Source organism: Acinonyx jubatus, chromosome E1 (assembly GCF_027475565.1).
Source record: "Acinonyx jubatus isolate Ajub_Pintada_27869175 chromosome E1, VMU_Ajub_asm_v1.0, whole genome shotgun sequence".
Lineage (NCBI taxonomy): Eukaryota > Metazoa > Chordata > Mammalia > Carnivora > Felidae > Acinonyx > Acinonyx jubatus.
Window position 1 is genome coordinate 20,777,922 of NC_069397.1, and position 18,675 is coordinate 20,796,596.

Sequence of the window (18,675 nt, forward strand, 5' to 3'; positions counted from 1 at the left end):
GAGATTAGGAATAGTTGTCTATCTTATTCACTGATACATCTCCAACATCTGGAACAGAGCCTGGAATATAGCAGGTTCTCAATGAATATTTGTTGAGTGTATAATTGAATAAGTTAGAAGTAGTCCAGGTTAATGCAATGAAAGATTTGGAAGCCACTCTGAGTGAAAAGAGGGAGCCTAGCTTACAAACAAAGTTTCAGACTCATGACTTCTGGAAGCCTGTGGAAACCAAGATGGCATTGGCCTTATTGGTGGTGGTGGTAGTCATAGTGATGATGGTGGTGGTGATGTTTATGATAGTGGTGATGATGGTAGTGGTGGTCGTCGTGGTGGCGGTGATAATGATGATGATGGTGGTGATGATGACAATGGTGATGATCATAATAAAGAGGGCATAAACTTCTTCACATCCATGGAACTTCAGAGTTTATGGAACACTTTTGTATCCTTTTAACTCTGATGCTCACAACATCCTTGAGAGGTAGCAGAGGCCAACACTATTGCCACCATTTTCAGAGATTTCAGTAATGAAGTGACTTGTCCAGGACTGCACAGCCATCAGAGGCAGAACAAAGACTGCATCTCAAGTCTTACTGTCATCCATATTAAGTCACCATTTACTGATCTCCTCCTGTGTGCCAGAATTTAGGGCTCTACATTCCTCTCCCCTGGGGATTTGGGAGTCAAAGACTTGAACACTTCACTGCAGATGCCTCACTTGCAGGTGATGCAGGTTCAAAGAGTGATGGTGCCATTTTATGGTGGCCACCTTCCACTGTTTACCCAAGGAAGCAGTGATTGCAAGGCTTGAGGGAGAAAGTAGAAAACAGATACACAGAGATGGGCAGAGATGAGAGATCAGGTGGGTCCAGGGAAGATAAGGTGGGGTCATGGGCACCATGGTTCCTGATGACTTTCTGGGTCCAAGGTCTTGTCCTTCATGAGCCCCTTCTCTATCTACTGGTGTTGGGATCTGTATAATAAAACCCACTCTGTCTAATCTGGCACTACTAGGAATCTGTCCTCTTCAAGCATCTCTGGCAGCCTGTTTGCACAGTCTTCAGGAAATCACGCATCTGAGACCCCCACACTTGAGGTCAAGCAGAGACACACTGGAGTGTGAGGAGGGAGGCAATAAGGTGAAAGGCCTGACCTTGCGCTCCTGAGTGATTACAACCCCAATCCCACTCCACCCCTTTTGTCTACACTCTCTTCTGACCCAGAAAACCCACTCTCCATCCTTAGGTGGAGTTAGATTTTAAAAATCCCATCTAGATCATGAACTGTTTCTCCAGTTCATGCTGGCCATCATGTGCAGGGACAGTGCTGGAGCCCCAAGGTGACTGAGAAGCAGCTTCTGTCTTCAGTGCGATTACATTTTTGCCACATCGCATGATATGTGTCCCTTCCCCAGCTTTCAGGAATTTCTATTGGAGAGACAGGCATGGGTAGAAAGCCCATGATTGGGCTTTCCTGAGGGGTGTGTGTGTGTGTGTGTGTGTGTGTGTGTGTGTGTTTGTGTGTGTATGTGTTTGTGTGTGTGTGTGTCCATGATAGCAGTAGGCAGTGCCAAAAAGTGACCTCTGTTCAGTGTGGCCATCACTCTGCCCCATCCTACACTTGATAACTTGTGTCTTTGGGAAATAGAAAAACGAGCCTTTTTCAGATAAGCCTGGGACCCTATCTACCTCACTAGTTTACCTCCCCAAAATTTTGTGTGAGCATGGGACAAAATATGCAGACCTGAGCTATTTTAGAGATCTGTCTACTTGTGTCTGGGTCAGAAGTCCATTCTGGACCATACATTATTAATTTCTCTGTTGATCATAAGGAGCCTGGTCTGGGTTGAAGCTGAACCTTCCCATCAACTTCTCTCTCTTTTCTCCTTGAGCTGCAAAGCCATCTTGACAAGGGATTGCTAGATTAGGATATCTGGAAAGTTCCTGAGAAGCATCTTCCAGAGGGAAGGTGGGAGCTAACAGTTGTCAATGTGTGCCAATCATTATGTTCCTTGCTCTATCTATACAGTCTGGTTGAAGTTTCATTGCAGGGAAATAACACTGCCCCAGGGGTCTGTCAGGACCTAAAGTTTCAAGTATGTGGACAATCTTGGGACCAATTTTGGTCTTGGGAAGACCAAGCAAGGGGAAGTAAGCTTAGAGGAACATAGGAGAGGTCTCGAGGGGAGGGATATAAGGTAGAAGCACAGAAGGTGAATATTGGCTGGAGCAGATGAGGTTGTGAGCATTGTGGATCTCTCCAACCCTACTTCCTCCAAAGGTGGGCCTGATAATGGGGAGATTTGTTATCCAGAAGTCTCTCTTTGGGGAGAAACTGGAACCTTTATACTGAGAGCTGAGAAAGATCTACCATCTACCATGCAAACAGCATATGATTAGAAATGTAGAAAGAACTTTGATTCATGTCCATTTGATTCCATTCTACATATCTATTCTATGCAAAACATTGTCCCGGGACTGAGAATTCAGATTTTGCTCAGATTTTGTCTCTCACATGTCCTCACTCTTAATGCTTTATGGTTCTACCTGGCCTGTCCACAGCCTCTCCCTATTACAGGTCAGTATCTCTGCTTTCAACCCACCTGTGTCAGTCTCAATAGTTGAATTATGATGAAGGAACAAACACTTCTGTTATCTTAGTGGCCTAAAACAATACAGGTTTATTTCTCAGTCATATTGTATACTTTAAGTAAGTCACGGGAGGGTTCTCACCGTCCTAGTCACTCAGGAGTCCAGACTGACAGAGAGTAAATTAGGTGAATGACATCACAATCTCAACACTCTAGCAGAGGAGGAAACAAGGGGAATTAGTGCTTTTAAGTGCTTTCACTTATGATATGCTCACACATATCACTTCTGCTCTCAGTTGAATGGCCAAAGGAAGTCACATAGTCATGCCTAATTTCATGGGGCCAGGGATGTATAATCTTCCCTTGTGTTTGGAAGAAGAGGAGAATCACAACTATTGGTGAGAACTACAAATATGTCCCTTACCTCCTGTAATTCACCTCTCTATTCCTTTCCCTCCTTCTGCTCACCCTGGTCTTCTATAGGAACTTTATTCCTTGACCCCTTGGTTATTCTAACGTTCTCTCTTTCCATTCCTCCCTTTGTGTCCATTCCTTTATCCCTAACTCGGCCATCTGCTATCTCCCCCTTCCGTCCTTCTGTTCCCCACCTGCCCCCCGATGGTCATATCTTCATCACTTGGCTGCTTTGAATAGACGTGACTAAACACAACCTCCAGCTGTAACTTCACACGTTTCCCTTACCCCTAATTGAGCTTAATGATTTATGTCTTGTAATGGACACAAATGGGCAAGAATTCCTGGATCTCATTAATAATTTTAAGCATGCCAGAAGTAGGATTTTTAATCTTAAGCAAAAATTAAATGACCATAAAATTTTTGTTCGCTTCCCAGGAGACAATCCCATTTCAACTTGACAGCTTAATTAAAAGCTGGGTAAATTGGACACAACACTTTTAATAAACAGGACTTGGCAGGCCTGGGAAAGAGATAGAGGGAAGGTGAGAGTGGGAGAAAATAAAGCTCACACTGTAACAAAAGGAAATTAAGTTATGGGAGGTCTCTTTCCTTAGAGTGACCTTTCTGGGAGCTTCAGATATCTTCAAATGATGCCTGACCCAAAAGATTCTGAGAGAATTGATTCTCTTACCTGACTCTAATTTCCTCCAGAGCCCTCTATTTCACAGAGCAAGAAAGCTGTTGTCCAGGAATGTTTTTGGGGATCTTTGCAATCCTCCCTCTTGGGGTCCATGTGTGACTCCTTCTGGACCAACCTTCTTATAAGCCCCAAGTTCATTGGGAAAGCTGATGGAAGGCTGGGGTTAGGGGGGTTAATTCTGGGCAACCACACTGCATGGTGGGCTTCATGCATAGACTTATTTTTAGCCTCAAGTCTTTCTTCCATTTTATGGTCTTGCCTTACCCTTAGATACTTTTTGACCATGACTTTCTATGGCCAAGTGTTTTCACTTCTACTAAGATTTAGATCTTCCCCTGGTTCTGCCACTTCTACCTGCTATTGGTTAACAGGCTCAGAAACTCCAGCATGGGCCCTGACTGTAGAGCCCATTGTCAATGACTACGCAGGGCTTACCCAGCGTTCATGAGCAGACTGAGGTACAGCCTATGAGAAAGTTATCTGGTTACTATTCTTAGTATTAACAGAATACAGTTGTCTCATCATATTAATAGATGCACTATATAGAAGGTGAAGATTTGGAAGAGAAAGAAGGCAGGCACACGGTTTCCCACTCTCTAGGACTCTTTGTTCCAATCAGAAGGGACCACATTTCCATTTCCATTTAAGAAGGTCACACTCTCACATTTCTCCCCCCATCAGTTGTCTGGTTGGGTTGATCTTATCTTTGCATTCAACAGGAATCTACTTATGTGTGGCTGCCACATGCTGCTTTAGTTAAACTAAGGCTGCCTATCTCTCTTGCACAGAAAAAAAGCCCACAGTATTTTAAACAAGGAAAGAAACTAAAATATGTTTAAAGGTATTTTATCCTTCTGTGAAAAGCCTCATCTGGTGGAACTGGCTACAAGCACCTGAGTAGGTGAAAATGATCTCTCAGGCAGGTGTGGGATTTGCTGACCTTTGAAAAGAAAGAGTTAGTGTTGAGGGAGAAAACAACCATCATCATTTGCTGTCCCCTTTTCACTTCCATTAAAGGCTCTTGTAAACCTAGAGCTTGAGCGAACCTTGGCAATCAACAGGGTGAAGAAGCCAAGCCTCAAAGAGAGGAAGCGACTTGTGTGAACGCCAAAATGGGACGGTGGCTGGGCAGTCAGAAAGACGGCTTTCTCTGGATAACCAGAACTTACGGAGAGTTGCTTATTATTTTTGGCTATTGGTATTTCTAGCTTCGTGCAAAGCTACAATTTTGCCAAGTCTCCCTGCTAAGTGAAAACAAGTTTCATTCTTTTACACTGACTTCCATAAAAAGCAAAGAGATGCTCTTGCTTAGAAGACCTCAAGAGCCTGAGGTTGTCACGTTTGGGTGGGGAAGGGTTTAAATGATAAAAGGAAAAGATGAGGGTGCTTAGTGTTTGACTATAACCAGAGATGGGAACTAGGAGTGACCATAAATGGGCATGAGGTTTCTTTCTGGGGTGATAGAAATGTTCTCGAACTTGATTGCGGTGGTAGTTGCAAATTTACTAAATTACTAAACTCTGTAAATTTACTAACATTTGTTCAATTGTACATTTAAAATGAATACATTTTGTGGCATGTCAATTATACCTTAATAAAGGTATTTTTTAAAAAGTAGAAAGAAAGAAAGAAAGAAAGAAAGAAAGAAAGAAAGAAAGATGACCCAGAGTGAGGGCTCAGACAACACTTTCAGGATGAGAGCAGAGGTCAACCATACATCCTGGGTCTCCACATTGGTTTGTGTTTAGGCTCTTGATGGCTGTCTACCCCCAGGACCCATGGGCAACGTCTGAAGCAGATGGCTCAAGTTTCAATTAATCACACTCCAGACCCTTGTCTCAGAGCTCAGTCTTGATCTGACAGCTCTTCAGCTTCTGTAAAATGCATATTGAATTGGGTGACATTTAAGGAAGACACCATATGTATTGTGCTAGCCATACAATCCTCTGGGCTATGGATGTCCTGTTAGATTCCCAGAAAGAAGGATGCTTGTACTTCAGTAGCCTGGATACCCATGAAATGCTTTTTTCAGTTGTTACAACACTATTCTTTCTATTTTATCCAAGTTCAATGAATAAAATGACCACATGAAGACTATACAGGTACTGCTGGCCATTGTATAAACTACTCGACGTTCTTCCCATGAGACCTAATTTAGCAAGTACCCCATAGAATTTAGTACCTGACAAAAAGGTGAATGACTTATTTGATAAACAGTGGGAGCACTGAGCCCATTGTGGCTGCTTCTCCTTTTCTTTTTCCTTCTCCTTCCTTCTCCTTCTCCTTCTTCCTCTATTCCTCCACTTTCTTCTCCTTCTTGTCTAGACTGCCAGGACACTCCACACCAGTTAGAGCAGAGTGAAATATATAGTGTCATCTCTGATTTAACTTTTTCTCTGCTCTCTGGTCCACTTTTGGTCCTTCTGTCACATTCATTCAATCATCAAGTGTCTCTCTAAGCACACAGCATGGACCATTCTAGGCACTGGGGTTGAAATGATGGATAAAATACAGAAGGAGTCATGGGAATAAGTGCAAATAGAATTCCGTAAGAGAGGCCTGCTCCATATACTATGGCAGTAGAGAAAGGAGGAAACAGTAAGAATAGAGAAATAGGGGACAACTTTCCAGGATAGTGTATTAATTATATTTCCTTGTTTTCTGTATTCTTGATGCTCTGGCATTTGTGACGTCACTGAGTGGGGAGTGACTCTCTCTCCCAGGGCCAGCCAATTCTTAGGGCTCCACCTTTCATATGTAAACTAACCAATCCAGAACCCAAACTCTGAACCCCTTCCTCTCTCTGGCTATTATATTCCAGGAGGCAATCAATAGTCTTCTGCCCTAAATCATCCTAGAGCCAGGTCTAGACAATCAGAGACCACTCCTGGAGTCCAGACCTACCAGCATTACACAAACTAGTCAGTCCTCAGCTACTCCTACTGTTCTGACTTGCCTTTCCCATAGAAAATGCAATAAAGGGGGGCGCCTGGGTGACTCAGTCAGTTGAGCGTCCGACTTCAGCTCAGGTCACGATCTCGCACTCTGTGAGTTCGAGCCCCGTGTCGGGCTCTGTGCTGACAGCTCGGAGCCTGGAGCCTGCTTCCGATTCTGTGTCTCCCTCTCTCTCTGCCCCTCCCCTGTTCATGCTCTGTCTCTCTCTGTCTCAAAAATAAATAAACGTTAAAAAAAAAAAAAGAAAATGCAATAAAGGCACTAGGCCATGCTTTCTCCTCACCCCCTCTGTCTCCTGACCAGACTGGTGTTCCCTTCTCTCAGGAAATATAATAAAAAAATGTCTTTCGGTGGCATTAGCCTCTCCACATCATTACTCCATCACCTCCATAAATTAAAATCTTGTGGGTACAATTGATACAGGTAGGTAAAGCTTGATGGGCGACTGTGAATCTTCCAGGTGGAAGGGTATTCCAGAAGTAAAACTAGCTTGTGCCCTGGCCCACTTGGTGTGTGGTGAGAGTCGGTGAGACAGGACCTTTAGGGTGCTATGTCTGGTGCATACTTTCAGTTCTTTAAAGCCAGTCTGTTAACATTCCTTTTGCAATGGAGATGAGGCATAAATTATGAATAATCATGTCTGGGCCAGGTCTTACCTATATAAGATTGAATTTTCCGCAAGGTCTGGTTCTGACTGTTGTTTCTTTTGTTCTATCAAACATAGACCAGAACACAATGTAGACTTTGAATCTTGACTTTATCTCTTATTAGCTGTGTGTCCTTTTTCAAGTTCTTAAAGTTTCTGCGCTTTAGTTTCCTCATCCCTAAGTGGAAATAATACCAGTAGCCCCCTTGGAGAGTGGCTATGAAGATTACAAGGATAAATATTTGTGTAGCACTTAGAACACTGACTGACACAGAGTAAGGACTATGCAAGCATTTGCTAAATTACTTTCTGAATCCTGCTATGGGGAAGACTTTGGAATCTGTAAAGATGTGGAAGGTATGTTCCTACCCCTAAAGAGTTTACAAGTGTAATGGAAGCTTAGAGCATTCTGGGAGGTCAAAGGGCTGCTCGTGAAACTGTATTTGCACGAGATGATGAACAGACATGTTTAAGGTGATAGCAGACTAATATTTTGGCCTTTAATCACTCTCAGATGGAAAAGGGACAAGAGAAAGTGATGGACCTAGGTTCAAAATCTGGACAAACTGACTTCCCGGCTCTGCTGTTTCCTAGCCATGTAATCTAGTTAGTTAATTTCTCTGAGTTTTAGTTTCCTCACTCATACAATGTGTACAAAACTTGAGAAGATGGGAGAGAAATAAATAATAATAATAATGATAGCTGACATTCACTGAGCACTTGATATGTGTTGGGCACTGGACTGTGAGTCTTGTGAGGAAACTACCTTAGAGAAAGTTTAGTAACTCAGTGTCCTAAGTCACTCAGCAAAAAGTGGCTGAGCTGGGATTTGAACCCAGTGACTGTTCTAATAACTGTTATTTTATGCTAAATCTCTCAGAGCTGTGCTGAAGCCAATAGGTCCTCAAATAATGGCAATAGTTGTTATTATTAATATCCTTGATCTATTGGGATAATAGCCATGGATCATTTAAGACTCCTTCCAAGCATTTTATTTTTTTCTCATCCCCAGCCTAGTGATATGCCATGATGTGTTGTTCCTGGCATGTGTATACCAAATTATCCTAAAATTCTCAACTTTATATATTTTTTCAAGTGATAAGGAAATAAGGAAAAGTCCTCTTGGGTCCTAGGCACGTTAATTAAAAAATTAATTCAATAAAGTTAGTAATGAAACAGTCTGATTACAGACACAATTAGAACTGCAGGTCTTTGCAGATGAAGAACATTAGGTTGGATAAATGATTTACTCCTAATGGATTTAATGCAATAACACCAGATCTGAAAAGTCCAAGGAATTCTGGGAGCCAAGCTGGGACTGACTTGGCCTGATAGCAACCACACAGTCCACAGCCAGGTCAATTTACGTATTGGATCAAATGCCAGGCTAAGGCAAGGAGGCAGTTAGTTGGCAACTCAGCTGTCAGAAGGTCCTTAATGTCATCAGATGTCAGCATGATGATGTCACTTTCAAATCCTTCCTGTTCATGACTGTGACTCCCATCCTTTGTAAGAACGGTGACCCGTGCAATGGCAGCCCCAATAAATCGCTTCTGACGAGCTTCCTTTTTTTGTTCAGATACTGGACAGAGTTGAATACTCAGAGGCCACCTGCTGGGCCTATGCACATAAATTGATGTGAGTGAATTATGTTAAAAAAGAGAAAGCAGCTTAATTCAATAACTAACTTTTGTTTCATTTGTAGCTTTCATTTTTCTGTTTTGACTGATTTTCATTCCCCGACAAATGTCATGGCAATGTGATAGAGTGGAGGGAACACGAGGCAACAGGCAGCTCTGGGTCCATCTCTGGGTCGTGGCTGTAGGTGATGGGTGGCAGGAGGGCAGGATATTCTGGTGTAGTGTAAAGAAAAGAAGCCAGATCAAGGTTTGAATATGGCTCTGGTACTTGCTATATGATTCTCAGTTTGCTCATCTTAAAATGTGTGTTAGACATCAACTTCCCAGTTCCAGTCATACGTGAAAAAATGGTAGAGTAGAAAACTCTATTTAAGTAATTATTCGTGTGAATTAAATGCCCGACAACACAGGCTTAACAATAACCAGCTGCTTTTCGTCTCCTCTCTCCATCAGAATTGCAATGCTTTTGTAGGCAAACGTGATGAGGGGCCACAGCATCCAGAAGCCATGGAATTCTGGACCAGAAAACTCGAAATAACAGATACATAATTTTGTGCTTGATTGGATATCCTCTCCGAGTAGACCCTGGTCTAAATAAATAAGAGGCACTAACAGTTTGGAACCATAAGTGAGAGGAGGAAAATATTAATTGAGAACGCCGTATCTGTTAGCTTATTTTCTTCCCTGGGTTGAGAAAAAATTAATAAGCCAGGTTAGCTCAGTAACACATTCTTCTGCAGGTCAGGGTTTGAGAACTACTGGTTTCGAGGGACACCCTCACCCGGGACTCAAGATCCCTGAGTGAGCACCAGCCCGTCCCTGTGCCTTACCTTCAGTTTCCTAGCCCATGCCCATCAGATCAGGCTGTGTTCACAGTGCCTGTCTTCATCATGGGGCTTAATGTCCGCTCATTCCTCCATTTACTCATTCCCTTTTCTTAGACCCTGGGCTTTGTCAAGGCCCTTCCCTGAATGGGTTGCTTTCTGATGTCCTTCCCTGGCTCTGTGCCTATAATACTGTATCATCTTTGAGGAGCAGGGGAAGGGCATCCAGCATAGCACATTTCCCTTCCCAGCTCTTCTTGGGCTGACGGTGCTTTCCAAAACTCTGCAAGGGCAAAAGTTTCCTTTGTACCCGGGCAGTGATGTCTAGGATCGAAGTGGATATGAGCGGATACTAACAGGCACTTGTGTCTGGCACAAAGATGTTCATAAGATATTGTTGAACCGATGTGTGAGTGAATAAATGAAAGAACAAAAGAGCAAATAAATGAACGGAGGATAAGTCAATGAATGCGTAAGAAATGGAAGCAGGGATAGCAATTTGAATAGGTGAAACAATATGTGAGCAAATGATTGAATGCAATAATGAATAAATGATGCACGGATGACCACAGTTCAGTCAATGCTGCAATGAACCGAGGCGGATTTTCTGGCATGGCCAACCTGGCCTGGGCTAGTGCACATGGTTCTGTCGCAATTCTGCTCAGAATCTTCATTAGGAGCAATTTTCCACCCTATTGTTTCAAGTTTGGATTGTAAGATTGTTACCATTTGTAACTCTAAGCTGCATTAGGCACGGGCTCCTCTTGCTTGGTGCTCTTGATTTGTTCAGCTCAAACCTTGGTTGGGCCACTTTTCAGCTCTCCTTGCTGAAAACTGCTATCTACGGGGCTGAAAACAAAGGGGCAGGGGCTGGAGGGTTCAATGTGCAGCTGCCTAGCCCACATGTCTGACAGTGGGGGCCCCACAGCCTCTGTGGTTCTTGGAATTCCGTTGATAACTTGGCTGTTATGGGTGATGTTCCTTATCTGCCTTCCCACAGTTTGTGGTACTGCAGAGAGAAAGGGAGAGAGGAAAATTCACTGAACAGAGCAAAGTATCTCTCCCAGATCCTATGGGCCAGGCACCTTGCTAGGCATTTCCCTACCACAACAGTCCTTGAGCTCAACGTTGATCTTCCTTTGCAGAACTGCAGGCCCAGAGAGGTCAGACCATTTTCCCCAAGGTCAGACAGGGAGGCAGAGGCAGAGGCAGAATTAAAATCTTGGTCTTGGAGAGGTCAGAGCCATGAAATGTCTGTTAGAGGGGGCGACAGTTCTGTTTTTCCTGTGGTCTCTGGGCTGGATATGGGCCATATCTTTGGGGATGGGTTAGGTTAGTACAGGCTTAGGGCAAGGTTGCCTGGATCATCTTTGCTGCTTCTGGGAGTGAGAGGAGAGAGAAGTTGGTGCCCTGTGATAGGTCCATAGAGAGATGAAAGGGACCATGAATTTGGATGAGAAGAATGGGCTCTCTGTGGTCAGTAGCAGGTCAAAGACTGGGGCTCTGAGAGGGACCAGGGTGTGAAAGGGTGCTGAGAATCAGCTAAGGGCCGGTGGAGGTGAGGCCAGTGTCCTGCCTTCAGTATCAGGCAAGGTGCTACGGGCAGGCTGCTATTTATTCTTTCTCATTCCTGGTGAAATGCTTCTGTTCCTATGCCTGAAAGGCTCTTGGCTTCTGCGAGACAAGGGTCGATGGGCAGATTCTCCAGAAATGGGGACACAGGAAGCAGGTGATTGGGGAGCACTCTGCTGTGTCCCTGGGGGTGCATTTCCAAGGTTCCCAAGGTCACGCAAAGTGGGGCACAGCCCAAAAAGCAGTCAGGGTTAAGGTCCTAAATATTCTCACCCAAGACTGAATGTCTCAGCAGGAAGAGGAATTACCAAATTCATTCATTAAGTGCCCATTGACACTTCTATTATAAAGAGTAATCATTTGTTTTTATTGAGATCTCTTCCCTTGATTAAAACCATTAGCACCAATGAGTAACCACAGATCAATCAACAAGCTTTTGTAAATGCCCCCAATTTGGTCCTCATTGCGGCATGAATACGTCGATTATACCTCTTAAGCATCTCTCCCAGCTGCCCACTTATCTCCCCCTCCACAGCTGCCACTCCGGTCCAAGCTCCCTGCTCACCCGCCATTTCTCACCTAACCCAGTCCCGTCCCTGCTTGGTTCTCCAACCCCCTGCCTGAGACTCCGCGTGCTTGTGGAACTAATACATTGGAGGCAGGAAGATGCAAGGATGGGAGCTTGTTGGGAGCTGTGCCTGAGGGGAGGAGGGAACTGGAGAGGTTTAAGCCATCAGTGGCAGCCAGGAGACTGGAGGCAGCAGCTATGGGAGAATCTGGTGGGTAGAGCAGAGAGGACGTGGGGCCAGTTTGGATGGGGAGGAGGGAGAAGGGGATGTTTCTAGGCTGGCCTGCTAGCAGTGCCCATGGGGAGGGGAGGAGGTGTGGAGGATGTCCACTATGATGGTTCCTACCTACTCCCACCTCAGAGGTTGCAGTGTAGGCTCCCTGCACTGGGAGGTCCCTCCCTGGGGAGGGAGAATCTGCCATGGGGAGCTCTTCCCTTCCTCTGTTAGCTCTGGGCCTCATGTCTCCCCCTCTGAGGCCATGGTAATCTGAAGGCAGGGACTTCCCAGGACTTGTCAAGGTCCATTTACACTGAGGATGCCAAACACGTTTCTCTTTTACATTTTAATTTGGTTCCATGACTATCACAATAGTCCCCACTGTCTTGAATGTCCCAGATATGTCCTGAGATCAAACAGATTTCAAAGTCTTCCTTTCTGTCCTCTGGTCCCTCTCCACTACCCCCCTCCTTTCCCCCTTACACCGCCCTCAGGGGACTTGGGGTCCAGTAGCATCCCAACCTTCCCCTTACCTGCACTGATTTACTCTCTGACTTTGGGCAAGTCATTTACCCTCTCTGGCACTCAGGGAAAACAGAGCGGGCTTGGATTAGGAAGTAAGACAGACTTTCGGGACTTTCATTTGAGTGCCCTTGGATTCGTCTGGGAGAGGGAGACAGAGCCAGAGACAGATGGTAGAGAAGTCCTTCAGTTCAAGGGGGCCCAAGTTCCCCTAACTGTCCACCGACCTCATGCCTGCAGGAGCCAGTGTGGTGGAAACTATAGCAGCTACATATGACATCCTGGAGGGAAATACAGAGACAGGGATTGAGAAAAAAGAGACCCAAAGAGGGAGAGGCAGAGAGAGATACTTAGGTAAGGAATAATAGAGCAGAGAGAGGGACGTGGGTGAAAGAGAAAGGAGTCTGATCACATTTTGTCCCCAAGACACTAACGCTGCACCTCATTTTGGGACTTCTGAAAGCCCAGGATGGAAGAGAAGCCTGTTCTCTTTCCCAGGATATTTGAAGGAACTTGTGTGGGTCCTGTGGGGTGAAGTGCATTCCATAAGGAAAATCATTTCCATAGTGACGTGAGTCCACCTCTACTTAGTGCGTATAGTGGGGAGCAACACCGTTTGTCCCTGGACACGACGCCTTCTGCTTTGCACTTGCTGCTAGCACCTGAGAGTCCGCGGAACACAGCCCCCTGCTCCGACTCACGCATGCGTTTTGAGATGTCATTGCTCTGGAGGTGACTCAACAAACCCATTTTCTGAGGCCAAAATCAAGGCAGGGCTTGGAAGTCTTAACAGACGCACAATTCATTAATTTCTTCATTGTCCTCCCCTCACTGCACAAATGGACCAAGCTTGGACCATTCATCATACCAGTCGACATTCTCACTTACTCTGTTTTCCATTTGCACTCCGGGGTCCTTGCCAGTGAATAACTAGATCTTGGCATCACCAATCTCTGTCTTCTCCCAGGGGCCTTCATCTTTGCTGTGTGATTATTCTGTTTTAATTTTGAGGGTCTCGTGACTCCTGGAGGACAGCCTCCCACAGGGGTGATGGGGGCTGGGAAGCCAGCCAGCCTTCGGTGCCTGGGACGAGCTGCTCATTACTGCAGGTGCCCGTCTGTGTGCCCCCCCGGGTGCCCTGCCCACACAGGCAGCTGAAGACGGCGCGGCTGTGCAGTTGCAGGAAGATGGCGATGGCTTTTTAATAGCTGGGGGCCCCCCCTCATTCATCTGCACATGCTGAGTTTATTTTGCCATTTGTCAAATTCTGACTCTAGGGGACCTGGGTTTGGAGTGGTTTCGGGCTTCAAGATTGATGACCCGAGTGAATGACAGGTCCCCCTTCTCTTCTAAATAGATGGTGTGGCCAATAGGAAGCCCCATCGCCCGCTCATCTCTGAAAGGCCCATTTCTCCACCGCTGCTGAGGCCAGAGATAAAATATTTATTTGGGAGCTAACCAATATGCCACAGCTGCCTCCCTGCCTGTGCTAGACAGCGAACGAGCTCCGAAACGAGGAGGCAGCTTAATGGCTCAACCCGGGTCCTCTCTTTGCCAAAGGGAGGAACGAATGGAAAACAAGAAGAAGATTCCAGTCCTCTGGAGACTGGGTATTCATTGGATGGAGATAGCTCTCTATGGAGGTATGCATTTCCTTTGGCTGCCTCAGATAGTCCTACAACACACTTGGGCTAGAGCAAGGAGCCAAAGGAACAGGGTGTTTGAGGGAAATAAAGCACCATTTTCTTAGGCAGGAGGGACACTTCATGGAATCTCGAATTCCCAGGAGTTGTGAAATCCTAAACCCAGTCCAAACCTCTAATCCTTGAATCCCCGCTAGAACATTTCTCCTTATATTGGAATGCTTAACGGCTATGGCGAAATCACGACTTCTCAAAGCAGATGATGCCCTGTTTGGAATAATCTGTCTGTTGAAAGCATTTTTTTTTTTTAAGTGCTGAATTGACATCTGTCTCTCTCTGCAAGTTCTACCCACTGGATCAAGATTAGTTTAGGAAGCACACAGACCACATCCACTCCCTCTCCTTAATGGCTCTGGTAAAAAGAAAACCACAGGTCAAGCTGGAGTCACTTGCCCCCAGGATAGCAAACCAAGACTTAATTGCAGTTGTAACTACTCTAGGAGGGGAGTTTTCAGCCAGCCGATCTGAATTTTCTCATCAGTATGAATGAGGTAATCAGACACGGGCTTTCTCCATTTCCCCCCACCCAAAGGAAGATGAGGTAATCAGCAAGGTAAGACCCCCACTGCCTTTCCCAGTAAGGGAAGGTGACCTTGCCCTAAACAACCTTTTCTTTTCTTTTGTTAATAGCTCCTTGCCCATCCCCCTTCTTATAAAAACCTTCCATTTTGCGAAGCTCTGAAGAGCTCCTTTTCTTCCTAGGTAGGATGCTATCTGATTCATGAATCACTTAACAAAGTCAATTAGATCTTCAGATTTACTGGTTGAATTTTTTTAACAGCCTTCAGCAGAAAGAAAGTAACCACATTCTCTTTGAGACTTCTTTCCTCCAGGCTGTCTCCTCAGAGGGCTCTTTCATGCTGGGCGCTGGGGATACACAGAGAAATAAGTCTAGTGAGACTGAGGACAGGTACCTCAAAGGACACACTTTCAAATCCCTTTACCATGCTGGCAGTTGAGGAGGAAGCCCGCGCATGGCTGGTTATTCCAACATTTCCACCCCTCTGCTCATTTCCTTCCTAACTCACCCCCAAGAAGAGAGGGTTGGCAGTTCAGGATTCAGGATGCTCATTGGGCCCTGTTTGACTTGTGGGTAAGGCCACTGTGGGTGAAGAGTTCATACCATAAATGCAAGTGTCATCTCCCCTTTGCAGCCTGGTCCCCAGGAAGTAAGGAGGCCAGGCAGGGCTGGACTACTCAGGATAGACTCAACCATGCTTTCTCTGTTCTGCCTCTTATGTGCTTACAACCAGGTCAGGACTACTTTGTTGACTCCACCCTCTTAGAATCAGAAGTTACTGGCATGTCTGTGTGTGTGTGTGTGTGTGTGTGTGTATTGTGGGGACCATTTGACTAACAAGAGAAATCCTATGTCAAGGGATTCCCTCCTATGTCAAGGGAATTAGAGACTTGCTCAGCTTCCTTGCTTATCTTGTTATTCTTGTTTTGCAGTAACTCCCTAGTTGAGGGACTCTCAGGAGAGTACAACTCAGGAATTCCCAAGCCTCTGGCTTCACACCATATGGATAGTACCAAACTTCAGGTTAATCTTTGGTTTCCTTATACAGAAAGGTCTGTGACATCCAGACCTAAACTGAATACCTACCTTAGAAAATAAAAATGTAAAAAAGATGGCCATGAGGCACTTATGCCTTGCCTGCCAGAGGGGGATGGGGTAGCATTGCTGTATCTGTCGGTCTCTCTCCTCCTTGCCCTGGAGGGGAAGGGCAAAGATGGGTGATAGATGTGTACTGGGTCTCCTCCCTCTCTTGGCTCTTGGTCTATGGGTAAAGATGAAAAGCAGCTCAGAGAGATTGAACTGGGTGTGCTCAAAAGAAATAATGTCAAGAAGTACGCCCACTGAGGCTGGGTTTTTGTTCATCTGAGGGATGAATGATTTGTCCAACCTCATGCTATGACACCACAAAAGGTGGTTGGCTCGGTCTCCTTCGGGTGCTTGGTGGAACGATCGTTAAAATAATGACAGCAGTTTCTAATGCCAGAAAAGGTGGAAGTGAGCAATGAGTAAGAATGAAAAAGCAGATAAAGACCACTAGAGAAATAATGGCATCCAAGTCTCTACATTCTTTATTGGAAGAAAATGTAGCAACATCTATCAAAATTAAAGACATGTCTACTCTTTGATCCATACATTCCATTTTTAGTTTTTTTTCCTACAGATATACTGGTACAGGTAGGTAAAGATACATGAACATGGACATTAATTCTTGGCAATATGCAAGAAAAGAAGGAACTTACATATCCATCAATGGGGGACTAGTTACACAACATGATCTGTCTTTATGAAAGACTATCACAGAGCCTTGAAAAAGAATGAAGCTGATCTAATTGTGGTGATATGAAACTATCTTTGGGACATATTAAGAAAGAAACCTTACAGAACAGTGTGCTTCCATTTGTGCAAACTGCAAAGGTCTATTCACAGACATATATGCTTGTATATGTTTAAACTATTTCTGGAAGGGTATATATAAGAATGGTAATACTGAGGGGCACTTGGGTGGCTCAGTCGGTTAAGCATCTGACTTTGGCTCAGATCACGATCTCATGGTTTGTGAGTTCGAGCCCTGGGTCGGGCTCTGTGCTGACAGCTCACAGCCTGGAGGCTGCTTCAGATTCTGTGTCTCCCTCTCTCTCTCTTCCCCTCCCCCACCCATGCTCTGTCTCTCTCTCACTCTCTCAGAAACGAACATTAAAAAAAAAAGAATTGTAAAAAAAAAAGAATGGTAATACTGCTTTACTTTGGGTTGGGAATGGTGGTGAGGGAATAAGGAATGGAGAAGGAAGGAGGCTGGGTTTTCTTTGTATACAATTTTGCATTCATTTAAATTCATTATCATAAGCTTGTACTCTATTCTCAACAAAAAGAGTGTATCATAAAAAGGAAGCATATGCCTTCTGCACATCTGCCAAATGCTGAGCCTCTCATTGCCCCAGATATTTGTTGAACACACATTGTTTGCAGCACACTGCGCTAGCCCAATTCAGGGAGGAAGTGGAAGAGATGCTTTCGGAGAATGTACTGTCCAGGTGGGAAGCAAAATGTGATGACATACTTATCGTACAAGTCAGAGGGAAAATTTAATCTTCTCCAGGGAGCTGGAGAAGATTTTGTAGAGCTGGTGTGTAAGGTATTGGTAGTAAAATTTTGAGACCTGAAGATGGACGAATGGGACCCGGCCGAGAGAGCAGCAGGAGCAAAAGATACAGAACAGGAAATGGACGACCATGTTGTGTCTGCTCGTCTGCTTGCTCTACCATCAGAAATCCTTTCTTTGGGGTTATGGTATCATTTGTTTTCAGGAGTCTTTGTGAGAATGCAGACACTTGCTTTTGATTGAGGTATAAGAGAATAGATTTAGTGGGAATACCAATAAACCAGCTCCTACCCCTCCCCACAAAAATGACTGGATTTGTAGCATTCGCCAATTTCCATGGTGTGACTCTTCCCACCATGGCTGCCTTCAAGCTACCCATACAATATGGAAGTTAGGAAGAGACACACATAATCCATTCTTTTTAAGTTTGACAGAGCTCGCACCAACAAGTCACTGGAGACGTTAGGATCCCACAGTATCAGGGGCACCTGGGTGGCTCAGCCTGTTAAGCGTCTGACTTCGGCTCAGGTCGTGATCTCATGGTCCGTGGGTTTGAGCCCCGTGTGGGGCTCTGTACTGACAGCTCAGAGTCCGGGGCCTGCTTTGGATTCTCTCTCTCTCTGCCCCTCCCCCACCCATACTCGATCTCTCTCTGTCTCGCAAAAAGTGTATCAGAGCTAAAAGGGACATCGAAGAAATTATTTTCTTATTTATTTGTTTATCTATCTATGTATACATTTTTTAAAGTTTATTTTGAGAGAGAGACAGCATGTGTACATGTGTGCACAAGTGGGGGAGGGGCAGAGAGAGAGGGAGAGCGGGAATCCCAAGCAGCCTCCAGAGTCCCACTCGGGGCTTGATCCCACAAACGGAGAGATTATGATTTGAGCCAAAATCAAGAGTTGGAGGCTTAACTGACTGAGCCACCTGAGCCCCTGAGGAATTTTTTTTTAAGTTTATTCATTTATTTTGAGAGAGGGGGGTGGAGGGGCAGAGAGAGAGAGGGAGAGAGAGAGAATCCCAAGCAGACTCCATCCTGTCAGTGTCCCACATGGGGCTCAAACCCACAAATGGTGTGATTATGACCTGAGCCAAAATCAAGAGTCAGACCCTTAACTGACTGAGCCACCCGGGCACTTCCCGCCCTTTTAAATAAGTTTACAGGCACTGCTGGAGAAAAATTTTAAATGAACCTTAGCCAC

General features: G+C 45.0%; 1 pseudogene; it reads left to right on the plus strand.

Moving 5' to 3' along the window:
- The first annotated feature begins 233 nt into the window (after positions 1 to 233).
- Positions 234 to 18,675, plus strand: part of LOC106985239 (THAP domain-containing protein 2-like) — a 29,116-nt pseudogene continuing 10,674 nt past the window's right edge.